The 14,350-nt window shown below is 41.2% G+C and overlaps 1 non-coding gene across 1 annotated transcript; it reads left to right on the top strand.

Annotated features, from left to right (window-relative positions):
• Positions 1 to 2,215: 2,215 nt before the first annotated feature.
• On the top strand, positions 2,216 to 2,318 carry LOC125175817 (U6 spliceosomal RNA). The gene has a single exon (XR_007155992.1). It is a non-coding gene; the product is annotated as a U6 spliceosomal RNA (small nuclear RNA).
• Positions 2,319 to 14,350: the final 12,032 nt, after the last annotated feature.

Here is a 14,350-nt window from a genome sequence, read left to right as displayed (position 1 = left end):
ATTAGACTGAGAATTTGACTCTTAGGCACCTGGCAGGTGCCAAAGGCTTTTTAAAGTCAGAAATGAAACCTGGAAGTAAAATGTTTACACAAGCCATGAAATCTAAGAGATGGGTTTGTCGGGGCACCTGGGCAGCTCAGTTGGATGAGTGTTTGACTCTTGAGTTTGGCTCATGTCCTGGTCCCAGGGTCGTGGGATTGAGCCCTGCATCGGGCTCCATGCCCAACTTAGGTTCCCCCCCCCCCCCCGCCTCTCTCCTCTGCTCATGCGTGCTTTCTCTCTTAAAATGAAATGAAATGAAATAAAAATTTAAAAGATGTGTTGTCTACATAACAATGAAAAACTTCTGTACAATCAAAGGAAAAAAAAAGTTAAAAGGTAACTAGGAAACTGGAGGGAGCTATTTACAAATTGGTAATGAAATGTCAATGTATAACATGTAAACAGATAATTTAAAAATGTCACCCAATGCCTGGGTGACTCAGTGGGTTAAGTGGCTCAGGTCATGGTCTCCCAGTTCACAAGTTCGAGCCCTGCGTCAGGCTCTGTGCTGACAGCTCAGAGCCTGGAGCCTGCTTCAGATTCTGTGTCTCCCTCTCTCTCTGCCCCTCCCCCACTCGAGGCCTCCCTCTCAAAAATAAACAAAAACATTAAAAAATTTAAAAATGTCACCCAAGACATTAAAGGGTAAGCAGGCATTTTGAAAAAAAAACAAGTTTTTTTTTTGAAGGGAGTAGTCTAGTAAATTAGAAAAGAATTTAAAAGATAACATTCAGTGTTGATGGGGATGTGGATAAAGGTCAACATAAAACAGTGTTGGTGGGAGTTTATATTTGCAGACCTTTTTTGTAGGGCAAACTGATAGCATAGATTAGCATAGATCAATGGAACAGAATGGGGAGCTTAGAAATAGACCCCGCAGATCTTTGACAAAGGAGCAAAGGCACTTCAATAGAGAAAGAATAATCTTTTCGGCAAACGGTGTTGGAACATTTGGAAATCCATATGTCAAAAAAAATGAGTGGACACACAGACCTTATACCTTCCACAAAAATTAACATATTGTAGTGAAACTTCAAAACATGAGGGATGGAAAGAAAATCCTAAAGACTACCGGTGATAAAAGACAGATTACCTACAATGGGAAGAAAATCAGAATGATATCAGACATTTCATCAGCAATACTTGATGCATAAAACAAATATTCAGCATATTCAGGGGCAGTGGGAGGAAGAAATGGACGCACGGATAGAACTTAACGTACCTCATCTGGCTGTGAGAGGAGGTATTGAATTCTGTAGCTTGCAAATCCAGACTTAAACCCATACAGAAAGCTAGAGTGTAGCCTAAGCCTGGGGTCGGGGGTACAATTAACTTGTAAGAAAGAGAAGCGAAAGCAGGCGTGTTAAGGAGAAAATGATTAGTGTGTTTAGTCGAGGCTAGGCTAATTCAGTGGTGTATGTCTGGATAGCTGTAATTTTCCTCAACTGTGTATTTATTCTCTTTATACCAATCGTGACAAGGCAGTTACCAAAGATACTCATTTAATCCCTGTGCCATACTGTACTTTCTATAGAGGCTCTAGCAAGTGACAGGCTTTACTGTAGAGAAAGCCTTCTGGTCAGTGTGATTGCTCAGAGCATGACAGCTCCTTCTGCTGTAAAACATGATTTGGGGAGAAAGGCTTTTGCTCAGAAACAATGTAGTTTAGCCTAGTCAGTTAATCAAAAAGTGTAATGCTGGGAGATGTAATTTCATCATGTGGAAAACTTTCGGCGTATTATCTCATCCACTCACCAAATGCGGTCTTGCAATTAAAATCCCTCCATATACCAGCAGATGGAATTTTATGCAAGCACACATAGACGTGTGCCAGGAGAGTAAGAGAAGTTCCAAAGCACAGCTGCCTCCTCTACCTGACATAGGACTGAAAGAACCATATTTATAAGTGAGTGCTTGCCAGACGGCAGACCTCTCAGCTTAGCCAATTATGTAAATGGAACTGGAAGAATGATTTGTACCAGGCACAGTTTCGGACGAAAGCCCCATTGTTGTAAAGCCCTATCCTTGGTCTACGTTGTTTTCAAAGTTTTTTGCTTTCTTTCCACTTTTGATTTGACTTTCCTGACTTCTGGAGAAGCAGCTGTGGGCGTACAGAGTAAGACCTTTCTTAAATTGATAATCTTCATAAAGACATAAGATCGGCAGAAACAGGGCTCAATTCGGCAGCACATGCACTAAAATGAACCATACAGAGAAGATTAGCATGGCTTCTGCTCAAGGATGACACACAAATTCGTGAAGCGTTTCATATTAAAAAATCAGCAGAAACGTTGGGATTAAAAATTTTTGGTTTTAAGTTTATTTTTTTGAGAGAGACAGAGACATGAGCATGAGTCGGGGAGGGGCAGAGAGAGAGAGGGAGAGAGAGAGAATTCCAAGCAGGCTCCGTGCTGCCAGCACAGAGCCCAGTGTGGGGCTTGAACCCATGAACTGTGAGATCATGACCTGAGCCAAAACCAAGAGTCAGACACTTAACCAGACTGAGCCACCCAGGGGCCCCATGAAACATTGAAATTTTAATCACTCACTGTGGTATGTTTATGAGGTCAACAGGTAGGGATTTTCAAGAATTGGCTAAATATATTTTAAAACATTGTCTTTTGGTTCCTTCAAGCCAAATCAAAGCCTAGAATATGTTGATCGTAGAACATGCCTTTAGGACTGTAGCAAATGCCTTATTTATTTGTGTCCAAAAGTTATCTTGGGACCCCCATAGATTCAAAAAGAGTAATTTTTATGGCAGCGTCAGACCAGCACAGTTTTTACATATTGTGCTCCTGCCCAAGTTTCATTTGGAGAAAGCTTAACAAGTATGTGAACAATACCGTGGCCTAGATGGAGACCGACTTTAGGAACCTTAGTTCACAGACCACATAGTTACTTACTTGATTTTGTAAAACTGTTTTCTTTCCAAATATGTGTAATTTTATGGTTCCCGACTCTCTTTTCCCAGGTGTTTAGCAGTAAAATTCCCCTGAACTGCAATCATATTTAATAGCTCCTCTTGGGGTGTGGAGAAGGAAATATAAAAAATAGAAGGGGTAGGAAATGAAACTACTAGAAACAATAAGATGATTCATTAAGAAGCCCAATTATAAATTAACATACAAAATCAGGAGATTTCTTATGTAAAAATATTAATACATTTTATATAAACTGTATAGAAATTTATATAGGAAATATAATAGAAAAATATGTTCCATTCATAATGGCATTACAGGACATAAACCATACAGAAATAAACTTAACTAAAACTGTAAAGGTCCTTTTGGAAGAAAACTGTAAAATTTCATTGTGGGGCCATAAAAGAGGTCTTGAATAAATACATTAAGTACTTTGTTTTAAGTCTCTGGATATTTATCATGATTTTGTTATTTAAATACAAATTGTGGACATTTTCTTAAGGCAGTAGATGAGTTACAACAGGCCTTTATCACATGCATAGAACCTTACCGAATGGGTATACCTACTCTTAGCAGTTCCTAATGGCAAATATTAGAATGTTTCCAATTTTTCTGTGTTGGAAACAATGTAACAAGAACTTCCTCATGCATATATTTTTTTTTCTTTATTTTTATTAAAATTTTTTTTTTTTAATTTTTTTTTTTCAAAGTTTTTTATTTATTTTTTGGGACAGAGAGAGACAGAGCATGAACGGGGGAGGGGCAGAGAGAGAGGGAGGCACAGAATCGGAAACAGGCTCCAGGCTCCGAGCCATCAGCCCAGAGCCCGACGCGGGGCTCGAACTCACGGAGCGCAAGATCGTGACCTGGCTGAAGTCGGACGCTTAACCGACTGCGCCACCCAGGCGCCCCTTAAAATTTTTTTTAATATTTATTTCTGACAGAGAGAGAGAGAGACAGAGACAGAGACAGAGACAGAGCATGAGTGGGGAGGGGCAGAGAGAGAGGGAGACACAAAATGTGAAGCAGGCTCCAGGCTCTGAGCCATCAGCACAGAGCCTGACGCGGGGCTCCAACTCATGGACTGTGAGATCATGACCTGAGCTGAAGTCAGACGCTCAACCGACTGAGCCACCCAGGCGCCCCTCTTTTTAATTTTTTTAACGAAGCATGACTTTTCTTTTTTTTTTTAATTAAAAAAAATTTAAAAAATGCTTATTTATTTGAGAGAGAGAGAGAGAGAGTGAGAGAGAGAGAAAGAGAGACAGAGTGTGAGTGGGGAGGGGCAGAGAAGGAGGGAGACACAGAATCCGAGGCAGGCTCCAGGCTCTGAGCCATCAGCACAGAGCCCGTCTCAGGGCCCAAACCCACGAACCATGAGATCATGACCTGAGCTGAAGTTGGACCCTTAGCCAACTAACTGGGCTACCATGGCGCCCCTTTATACCTGTATTTCTATGTATTCACTTACTAATTTCTAGAAGTGGCTCAAAACGTCTGCATGTTTAATATTTTGGCAAATGCTGTCAAAATGTACTCCTACCAGTGCTGTTTTACGGTGCCTTTTTATCCGTGTTCCTTTAATACTGAATGTTATCTCTTAACATTTGTTCTCAATCTGCTAGATTCTCCCCAAATACAACTATTTTTTTTTCTAAATGCCTGTTTATACTCAGGTTGTCTTTTTGAAAAACATGATTTGTAGGTGTTATTTATGTATTATGGACATTGAACTTTTGGTACGTTTGCTGCTAATAATTCCCTCTGACTTTCTAGTTATCTTTTAACTTTTTCCCCTTTCGTTGTACAGAACTTCTTCGTTTTTATGTAGTCAAACCTGTCTTTTAGATTTCATGGCTTCTGTAGATATTTTACTTCGGGTTTCATTCCTTACTTGGAAAAGCCTTTGACACCTGTCAGTTGCCTAGGAGTCAAATTCTCTGTGTAATTGTAGCAACCATGGGGACCCTGAGGCTACCAGTTTGTGACTCCAGTGGCTTCTCCTCCTGGTGAGCAGGTCTTGGCTGTAAGTCACTGCCTGCATCTGTCTCTCCAGATTACAGGGTGTTATCTGCCTTGTTACCTCAGTTCTGTGATGGGTCCAAGGAAAGCCACTGATTTTCAGTTTGCTCAGCTGTTTCTTGTTGGAATGTAAGCGTGATAATTTCTAATCTTTTTGCATCTGGGAGCAGAAACTGGAAGCCTTTTACCGTAAATTATTTGTATGTAAGTGCTGAATAGGTTTATGTAGATCCAATTTAGCAATCTAGGTTTGGGCGGGGCATGGAGGGGTGGCATATCAGGAATCAGTGTTGTCTAGTTAGCTGCCTAGGTAACATCCGAAAGAGTTTTTAGACAGCCGAGAGAAGACATCAAGTGGTTTTATATCCAGGTGTGAGTCAGGTAAGGAGCTGGGGCTGCAGATAGATTTTCCGAGTCAGCGTAAATGCGGTATTGAAAGTCTTGGGTAGCTTCCTGTCTCCCAGCTAAAGTCCTTATTAGTACATTCTGTGCGAGTCTAAATGGTCTGGCTCTTGGTATTTCCCCGACCTCCCCTTCTTCCCTTGTTCACTGAGCTTAAACCACACTGACGTCTTTGCTAGTTCTTAAATAAACAAGGTCTGCGCTGGCTTCATGGCCTTTGCCCTTGCTGTTTCCTCTGCCTGTAATGTTTTGCCTCCTGGTGTCTTCTCTCACTTTTCCTATGTCTCAAAACCACCTACTCAGTGAGGCCTTGCCTAAAATTACTTACGTCAGATTCAGCTGCCTGTCTGCGTGCCTCGTATCTCCCTTCTCCTTAGCGTGTGTCACTATCTTACATACTCTGCGATATATATTGTTTATGCCCTATTTCTCCCAATGAGATTGTAAGCACCACAGGGAAAGGGACTTTTCCTGTTTGCTTCACTGTATCCTGAGGTTTTAGGGCCACACTGTAGAAGTAAAAAGAATCAGGTGAAAATAAATTGAAACTATGTTGTATTTAGGGGCATCTGCGTGGCTCAGTCGGTTAAGCATCCAACTCTTCTTGATTTTGGCTCAGGTCATTGATCTCACGGTGGTTCGTGGGATCGAACCCTGTGTTGGGCTCCACGCTGACAGCCGACAGTGTAGAGATTACTTGGGATTCTACCTCTCCCTCTCTGTGCCCCTCCCCTGCTCGTACTCTGTCTTTGTCTTTCTCAAAATAAGTAAACATTAAAAATTATATTGTATTTAACCCATCCTATACCAAGTATTGTCATTTCATGTAATATAATCATATAATCACTATAAAAATTAGTAATGAGATAATTTACATTCTTTTTTTTTATGTTTGAAGTATTCAAAGTCTGGGGTGCATTTTATACTGACATCGCATTTAATTTGCACCAACCACATTTCAGGGGTTCCAGAACCACATGTGGCTAGAGGCTGCTGTGTTGGACAGCTCTATGAGACTTGTGGGCTATGTTAGGATTGGGACATTTTTCTTAGGAGAAGTGGGATGTTACTGAAGTGGGGGTTTAGGTAGATTCAGAAGTGACATGATCAGTTTGGTGTTAACACAAATAACTCTGTGGCAGAGTAGAGAATGAATTGGAGGGACTCAAGAGTCTGTGCAGGGAGATCGGTCTAGGAGGCTGTGAGAGAGATTTGCAGAGAAACAGATGTGGTGCCTGGACCAGGGTGCTGGCTGTGGGAGAGCAGAAGAGAGAAGATTCAGGAGACATTTAGCCAGGACATTCCACAAGGCTGGACAAAAATTGGTTGCAAAATAGTGAGGTAACTTTATAAGTCAGATAATAGTTTGATTATAATTATCTTTTGTCTCCTGGAAGAGAACAGATTGGAAACGGTGACAGTGGCACTTAGTTTTTAGTGGATAAATCTAAATGGCCACATGATGGCGCCAAAACCTCGATAGTTAGTGTGGCTGTTCAGACCTGCGGGCAAATTCCTTCCACAGAAATGTCGCCACCTTCACTTAGTTATTTTATTTTAAAAAACAAATTCATTGAGGATAAGTGAAATTTTGTCAAAGTAATGTTTTAGTTCTAATCATGTTCTTAAGTCAGTAGGTAAAACTGACTTAGTTCTCATTTTATACTTGCAGAACTGGAGTTGTCTAACCCAGAGCGTGCCGAAGAAAGATGAAGTTCAGTATTTATTTATTTAAGTATGAGACCAGTAGGATCTGTGTATAATAGCATCGCCCTTTTTTTGGGAATGCAAACATTTCTCCAAAGTGCATCGGGAGAGATACCAAGCTTTAATAAGAGACGATTATGAAGTTGGTGAACCCAGATACCTCAGTATAACACTTGAAATGATTGGTTAGAGGAAGTACCCTACCCTGTACATAGTAGGTTCTTAATTAATATTTGCTCATGGTGACTGCGAGTATGAATTAAGGAAAACTCAAACCACCTGTTGGCCCAAGTTGGTTACTTTTTCCAAATTAAGTAGTCAGTTTTTGTTGGATACGAAGCATGGAATTTAGAAATCTGTAAATGTTAGAGATCCAATTTTAGCATACCTTGAAGACCCAAAAGAGGTCATTTATTCACTCAACAAACATTCTCTGTTTACTATGGGTTCAGGGCTATGACTTCAGGATCGGCACATGACCTTTAGTGCCATTAAATGATTACCTTCTAGAAATGTAAATACCCCAAGCACTCACAGCCGCAAGGATCATCAAGCGTAAAACCTCAAGTGCTGAAGGTCAAGAACCATAAGTGCCACCCGGTCCCAGCAAGTCTTCACCAGGGGCTGGTTTCACAAAGTGCCAGAAAACACTGGGATAGTATGTGCCATTAAAGTATCATCAAGGGTTACAAAGTGCTAAGATACTGACATCCAGAAGTGCAAGTTCTGTTAGCTTCTAGACCAGAGGTCAGCAAACTCTGGCCTGCAGGCCTACCATCTGCTTTGGTAAATGAAGGTTCACTGGGACCGAGCCACACCTACTCATTTACACATAGTCTATGGCTGTTTTTGTGCTGGAATAGCAGAGTTGAATAGTTGCAACAGAGACCTTTTGCTTGCAAAGGCTAAAATCTTTACTATCAGACTATTTAAGGGAAACGTCTCCTGACATGCTCTAGACCCACAAATGCCCTCAGTCTCTAACCACAAGTATCATTAATTCCTGGAACTAGATTTACCTCAAATACTTTATTTTTTTTTTTTAATTTTTAATGTTTTTGTTGTTTTATTTTTGAGAGAGAGAGAGAGAGAGAGAGAGACAGTGCGAGTGGGGAAGGGGTAGAGAGAGAGGGGGAGACACAGAATCCGAAGCAGGCTCCAGGCTCCAAGCACAGACCCAACACAGGGCTCAAATTCAGAAACCATGAGATCATGACCTGAGTCAAAGTCAGACGCTTAACCTACTGAGCCACCCAGGTGCCCCTGCCTCAACTTTAAATCACGCTTGCTACCAAGTGCAGCCAACACCTAGAAACGCAGTTCTATCAATGAGTAAACTTACAGAAAACCATCCTGGGAGGAGTGATTAAGAACTGGCAAGAAAGTTCGTAGACTCTGTCTTTGCATTTCAATCAGAATAGGTTATAGAATGTAGACAGAGGTTATGGGTTTTGTCAAAATTCTCATGTTAATTATTCTTGCCTCTAATTTTGACCTTTCTTGCGGATATTGTTTTTGTAAAAGAAGAAATAAAGGGGAGGAAGCATTATATTTTTCATATGAATTCTTCTTGGATATTAATTCTCAGTTTCAGGAGTACTGAGTTCATTAACCTTGAACTATCAGAATGTGGATAAAAGATTATGAATATAAATGAACTCAGAGTTAGAACTTGTCGACATCTACTTTAATAGCAATCTAAATACTGTCAGAAGGGAAAGGACTGCTCTGGCAAGTTTCGTGACTAGGCTGATGTGAGCGCTTGAAGGCACAAATGTTATGTCACATAATGCTCATTTGTTACTTTTTGAATTTAAAAAGTAAAAAAAAAAAAAAAAGTTCCCCAGGCGTAGCAGGTGGGGGTCCCAGTAGGGTCCAAGCATCTGGAAGGAACAAATTGGCTGACATCTGAGACTTAGAAATCAGTCTGCAAACGAAATGCCCCTGAGAGTGAGCAAGGAATCAACACTGTTTCTGTACTCAAAGTCCCAGGAGATCCTGGGTGCCATCAAAGAGAAACAGAAAAAGGCATGAACTGGAGTCTGAAGTGCTCTTTACCAGTTGCATGGCCTGGGACAAGACTCTTCAATCTGAGCCTTGGTTCTTCACACATAACTTGAAGCTCATCATCACTGTTATCAGTCTCCCCATCAGCATTTCATAGCATCCTCACTGGTGTTTGGAAGTTGCTCAGTGTGATCGACTGTCTCTTTTGATTCTCACGGAAGGCAGAGATTATGTTCCTCTCTTGACAGGTGACATAATTGAAGCTTAAGGTAGAGGTGACTTCCCAAGGTCCCACCGGAGACCATGACAGGGCTGGACTGCTCCATGGCCCATTGCTTTCACCCCGTGCTAAGGAAACCTGCTTTGGTATAACTTTTTTTGAAAGGTGTTTCCAAAGCATATTAGTAATCAGAGTGTTACTGTACTTTATTTGGTAATTTCACTTCTGGGAATATCAAGGAAATATTCCTATAAAAGTAAAGTGAATAAAGACATTCACTGCAGCATTATTTATCATGGTAAATAATTGGAAACTTCCTAAATGTCCAGCAAAGGACGTATGTCACAGATAATGACATACTACATAGAATCTTAAATATTCACCCTGAGGCCTATTTAGAAATATGGTAGAATGCATAAATCCACTCTGTGAAAACCTGGGATGTACCATTTTATCCACATTATGATGCCAATTCAGTGAAAGTTTGCCTAGATATGGAAAAAAAAGAATTGAGAAGTACAAAGAAAAATGTCAACATTTCTTTCCTGAGGTAGTGACATTTCGGGTAAATTTTTCTTCTGTTCATGTCATTATAATCCGTACAAAAAGTGAACAGGTTGGAAATGCAATGCACACTTACACTCGTTCCTCGTATCTAATAGAATCATTGTGAAGACCAAACAAGAGAATATGAGTGAGTAACTGGATAAACTTGATACACTGTGAGACAATTCCGATACTATCATGAAGAAGTCTGACCTGTGCGTTAGGAGATGTCTCGAATTCAAAGGGAAAGAAGCCCTGGGATATCTGCCCTCACCATCTAGGTCAGAGATCAGCAAGCTATGGCCCCAGGGTCAAACCCTGCCTACCACCTGTTTATGTATGGCCCTTGAGCTAAGCGTGATTTTTACATTTTTAAATGGTACCCCCACCCCACCCCCCCCCCCGCAAAAAATAGAAGAATATTGTTTCACGACACATGAAATTATATGAAATCCAACTTTCAGTATCTATCAGTAAAGTTTTATTGAAACACAGTAACACCTGTTTATATACTGTCTATGGCTGCTCTCCTGCTACAAACAGAGCTGAGTAGTTGCCATAGAGACTGCATGGCCCAGTTTAAAATATTTACTATCTGGCCTTTTACCAAAAGAGTTTACTTACCTCTGACAGAGGCCAGCTCAGTTCTCCCGTCTTGTCCAGGCCTCGTGAGATTTTTATTCCATAGATTTTTCTCCCTTGCCCTTACATGGTTACAAATGCTGTCTTCTTAATATTTAGATTTTTAAAAATGTTTTTAACACATTAGGGATCAAGGCCAGTGAGCGGCTAGGACACTGACAAGGGTTACATGGCGGTGTTTGCCAACCTGCAAATGTATGTTCCGATAGCTGCTCACTGGGAGGTATAAGACCCATACTGGTCATCTGGAGATCCAATCTTTGATCTGTTCAAAGTTTGAGCCACATGGGCCTCTGTTCCTCCATCTGTAATAATGAAGTTGACTGGATGATTTCTGAGGCCCCTTCCCGCCCTACATTTCTGTTAAGGACTGTGTCATTTCGATACTTGGTGGTTCTTCATAGCATTGAGTGTTTGGCTCTTTTAATGATCTTCCTGACTCTGGGACAAGTAATCAATCAAGTTTAAGACCAGGAATCAAGACTTAAATGCCTACCTGGCTCAGACGAGTCAAATAAATGAGAGCACCCACCTGAGGTAGTACAGAGGTCATGTTAAGCATGGTGGTGAGCTACAGAGTGCTTGCCCCATCTAAAGGGAGTGGCTGTGACTAGACTGCAGCCTAGTTTTGCTAGATCTTTCATATTTTCAAGAGATAATAGAAAATATGGATTTTGATACGAAATCTTCTAATATTGGATGTTTAAAAATTTTTAAAAATACAATGTATACAGCCCTCACAGGCCCCTTCCCTTTTTCTCAAATACAGAATGGGCCTCTGGGTCACCATTTTAAGAACTCTTACCTCCGCGTGTAGGAAATTCTTACATAGCCTCCCACTGAGGTTACCCAGCAAAGTTTCTCCAGGAACCCTTGTCCATCACAAAATCCTATCTTCAGACGTGACATCAGGCTGACATGGCTGAGCATGTCTCCAAATGGACTTGGGCCTTGTGGTCACTTAGAACTTGAAGGATTTCAAAAGGCTGTTAGTATCAGGGCTCTGATTCTCTGACAATACTGTGTCCAAAACTTTTCAGATGAGTAATCCTGGCCCAACTCTCCCACCACCCCCACCTTTGTACTCACTTTGAAGTTGATCTTCTCTCTCTTTGGTTTCATGCAGTTAGCTAGATGGACTGTTTAGTCGATCTAACAGTCCTGGGAGCCGAGAGCCTGGGCCTACACTGTAAACAACTTGTAAACACACTATCCTTTTATTTCTTCTTTTTGTCTGGTGGTGGGCACATGCAAAGGGTTTATTTATTCAATAGATGTCTACTGAGTGTCTGCTGTGTGTAATAGGAGTTGCTGCAGGGACTGCGGACACAGCATTGAACTACAGAAAATCTTACTCTCATGGGACTTACAGTCCAGAGGGGAATGTGACAGTGATGTCACATAAGGGGAAAGCGTGTAGTGTTTTCTGTGGTATGGTTGTGGAGGGCTTCTCTGAGGAAGTGACATTGGAGGAGAGGCCCAAATGAAATGAGCAAGCCATTAGAGTATTTCTAGGTAGAGGGAACAGCAAATACAAAGGCCCTGAAATAGATTTCTTGTTGTGTTGGAGGAATTTCAAGGTTACAAATGTAGATGGAGAGCAGTCAGCCACGGGAAGAGTTATAGGAAATTGAATAGGTAGCCAGGTGCCCGATCACACAGGTTCTTACCAATATGGTGAGGACTTTTCTTTTAAGGATGTAGGAAAGCCATTGGAAGGGTGATATCATCTGATTTACCTTGTAAGAGGCTCCCTCTGGCTGCTGTAGGGGTGCAAGAGTTCGCAGCAGGGAGACCTGTTAGGAGGCTCTGGTGGTGACCCAGGCAGGTGGATGATGGACTTGGCTGGTAGAGGTGGATGTGTGGAGAAGCAGTTGGATTTGAATATATTTACGGTAAGTAGAGGTAACTTGTGTTCACCGTTTAAGCTAACTCAAAGGCCATTTTCTTTGAGAAATACTTCTTGTACTGTTCTTCCATGCTGGGTTTCCCTCTTCTGTGATTCCCCCAAACAGCCCATGCTCACCTCTGTTAGACACATGATATTGCACTGAAATGCTATGTCCTGTGTTCGTATGTGTCTATGCATTCTGTTGTTTCAGATCCGGGACGACACCTTATTTCTTTCTAGTGCCTGGTACTAAGCCTGCACATAATTGGTGTTTAATGAATGTCTGTTGAGTAGATATATAAATCAACAAATTAAGAGGAAACATTTGTTAGGAAGAAGGAAATTTATTGGGCGATAGCTGAGTTGAGTATCATACCGTCAGTGGCTGGTAATTTTGGTGGAAAGCTTTTGTGAACCTCAGCGAGCCTGGGTTTATTTGACTTCATTGTAAGGCTTTTCTCGGTAGTCTTCTTATATATCCCAATCAAACAATTAATTGAAAACTTCCCTTCTGGTAAATAAAATCTGGTAGATAAAACAAAAGACACTTCCTGGGTCTTAGGACTTTATGATACAACAAATTACTTAATATGCAACTTCTGAAGTTTCATAAAAAATACTTCAACCTTTTCTCTACCTTTGAGAGTAGATAGTAATTTGAAGCTTATTGATGGTGGAGGGATAATTATAGATGTGCCATTTTATCTCTCAGAGCCTCTGAAACTGAAGCATTTAAAATGATATGCTATATGTTTATACAGCCCCACAGCCCATGTGTCAAATTTTCCTCTCCTTTGTACATGAGATATAGAAGAAAAAAGTGTCAAAAATGATCTTACTGGAGAAATGCTTTGCATGTTGTTAATTTTCATGTGGCGATACTATAAAAGGAATGATATGAATATAATTTTGAAATGAAAAAGGGAAGAATAAGGTGAACAGATTTGAGCCAAGGGGTGGGCAGTTGGGGACCAGACTACTTTTCGGGCTTTATTCCTTTTTATTGGCTCACTTTCTGGATTTGACCAGGGAATGCGAGATAAAATACTAGTAAGAATTATCATTCATTTGTTCATTTACTCAATCAGTAAATAAGCAAACAGTGGCCAAGGCATGGTATTTGCAGTGGGCATACTAAGTGTCGACTGAGGGGGGAGTCTGTCAGCTAGGGTTGATGTTGTTCCATTGCAGATAATAGAAAACCAAATAGAGGTTACTTTTCTCATAAGATGAGGTCAGAGATAGGCAGTCCAGGGCAGTCATTACTGTCCCATGAAGGCTCTTTCTGGCTGTCTCTCCTGCCATCCCTTGGATTGTTGCTTTCATTTTCATGTTTGCAAGATGGCTGCTTTACCCTAATACTGTGTTGTGTTCCAGATATTTTTCATGTATTCTTTACGAAGCACGGTGCCCAGCTCATGGGAGGCACTCAAATATTTATTGAATAAATGAGTAAATGGCGATTCAGTGAAAATATCTGAAGCACAAAAGTGCATAAAAGCAAAAGCTAAGTATTCCAAATTATTTAATAGCCTATCATTGTCAGATGATCTGAGCAATTCATTGTTGCAATGTTGCAGGCTGTGTTCACCGGACATAGGCACAGAAGATGTGGTTTGGGGCACAAGATAGTTATCAGGGATTAGTACCTTGAAACGAAGAGGGCTGGAAGCAGTGGGGAGAAGGTGATGTGCAGTGAAGGCCCAGCAAAGCTCTAGAACAAGCATTGCCTGTTGTAATTGTCATGCATTGAGTTGAAGTGGCCTGTCCCTACTGACCCTCCCAGCACCCGTCAGTCGCCTGATGCAGGCTGCTCTGGGAAGGGCACGGGCTTGAACAAGGTGGCTCTCTGTAGCTCGTACTGGGAAGGAGCTGACAGCTGCCCACTGACGATTATACTCTTCACAGCTGGGCAGCCTGTCTTTTCCTGAAGAATAATCTGGGTGG

The sequence above is a fragment of the Prionailurus viverrinus genome, chromosome C2 (assembly GCF_022837055.1).
Source record: "Prionailurus viverrinus isolate Anna chromosome C2, UM_Priviv_1.0, whole genome shotgun sequence".
Classification (NCBI taxonomy): domain Eukaryota; kingdom Metazoa; phylum Chordata; class Mammalia; order Carnivora; family Felidae; genus Prionailurus; species Prionailurus viverrinus.
Note: the sequence above shows the minus strand (reverse complement) of the source record. Positions and strands in the feature narration are given on the sequence as shown.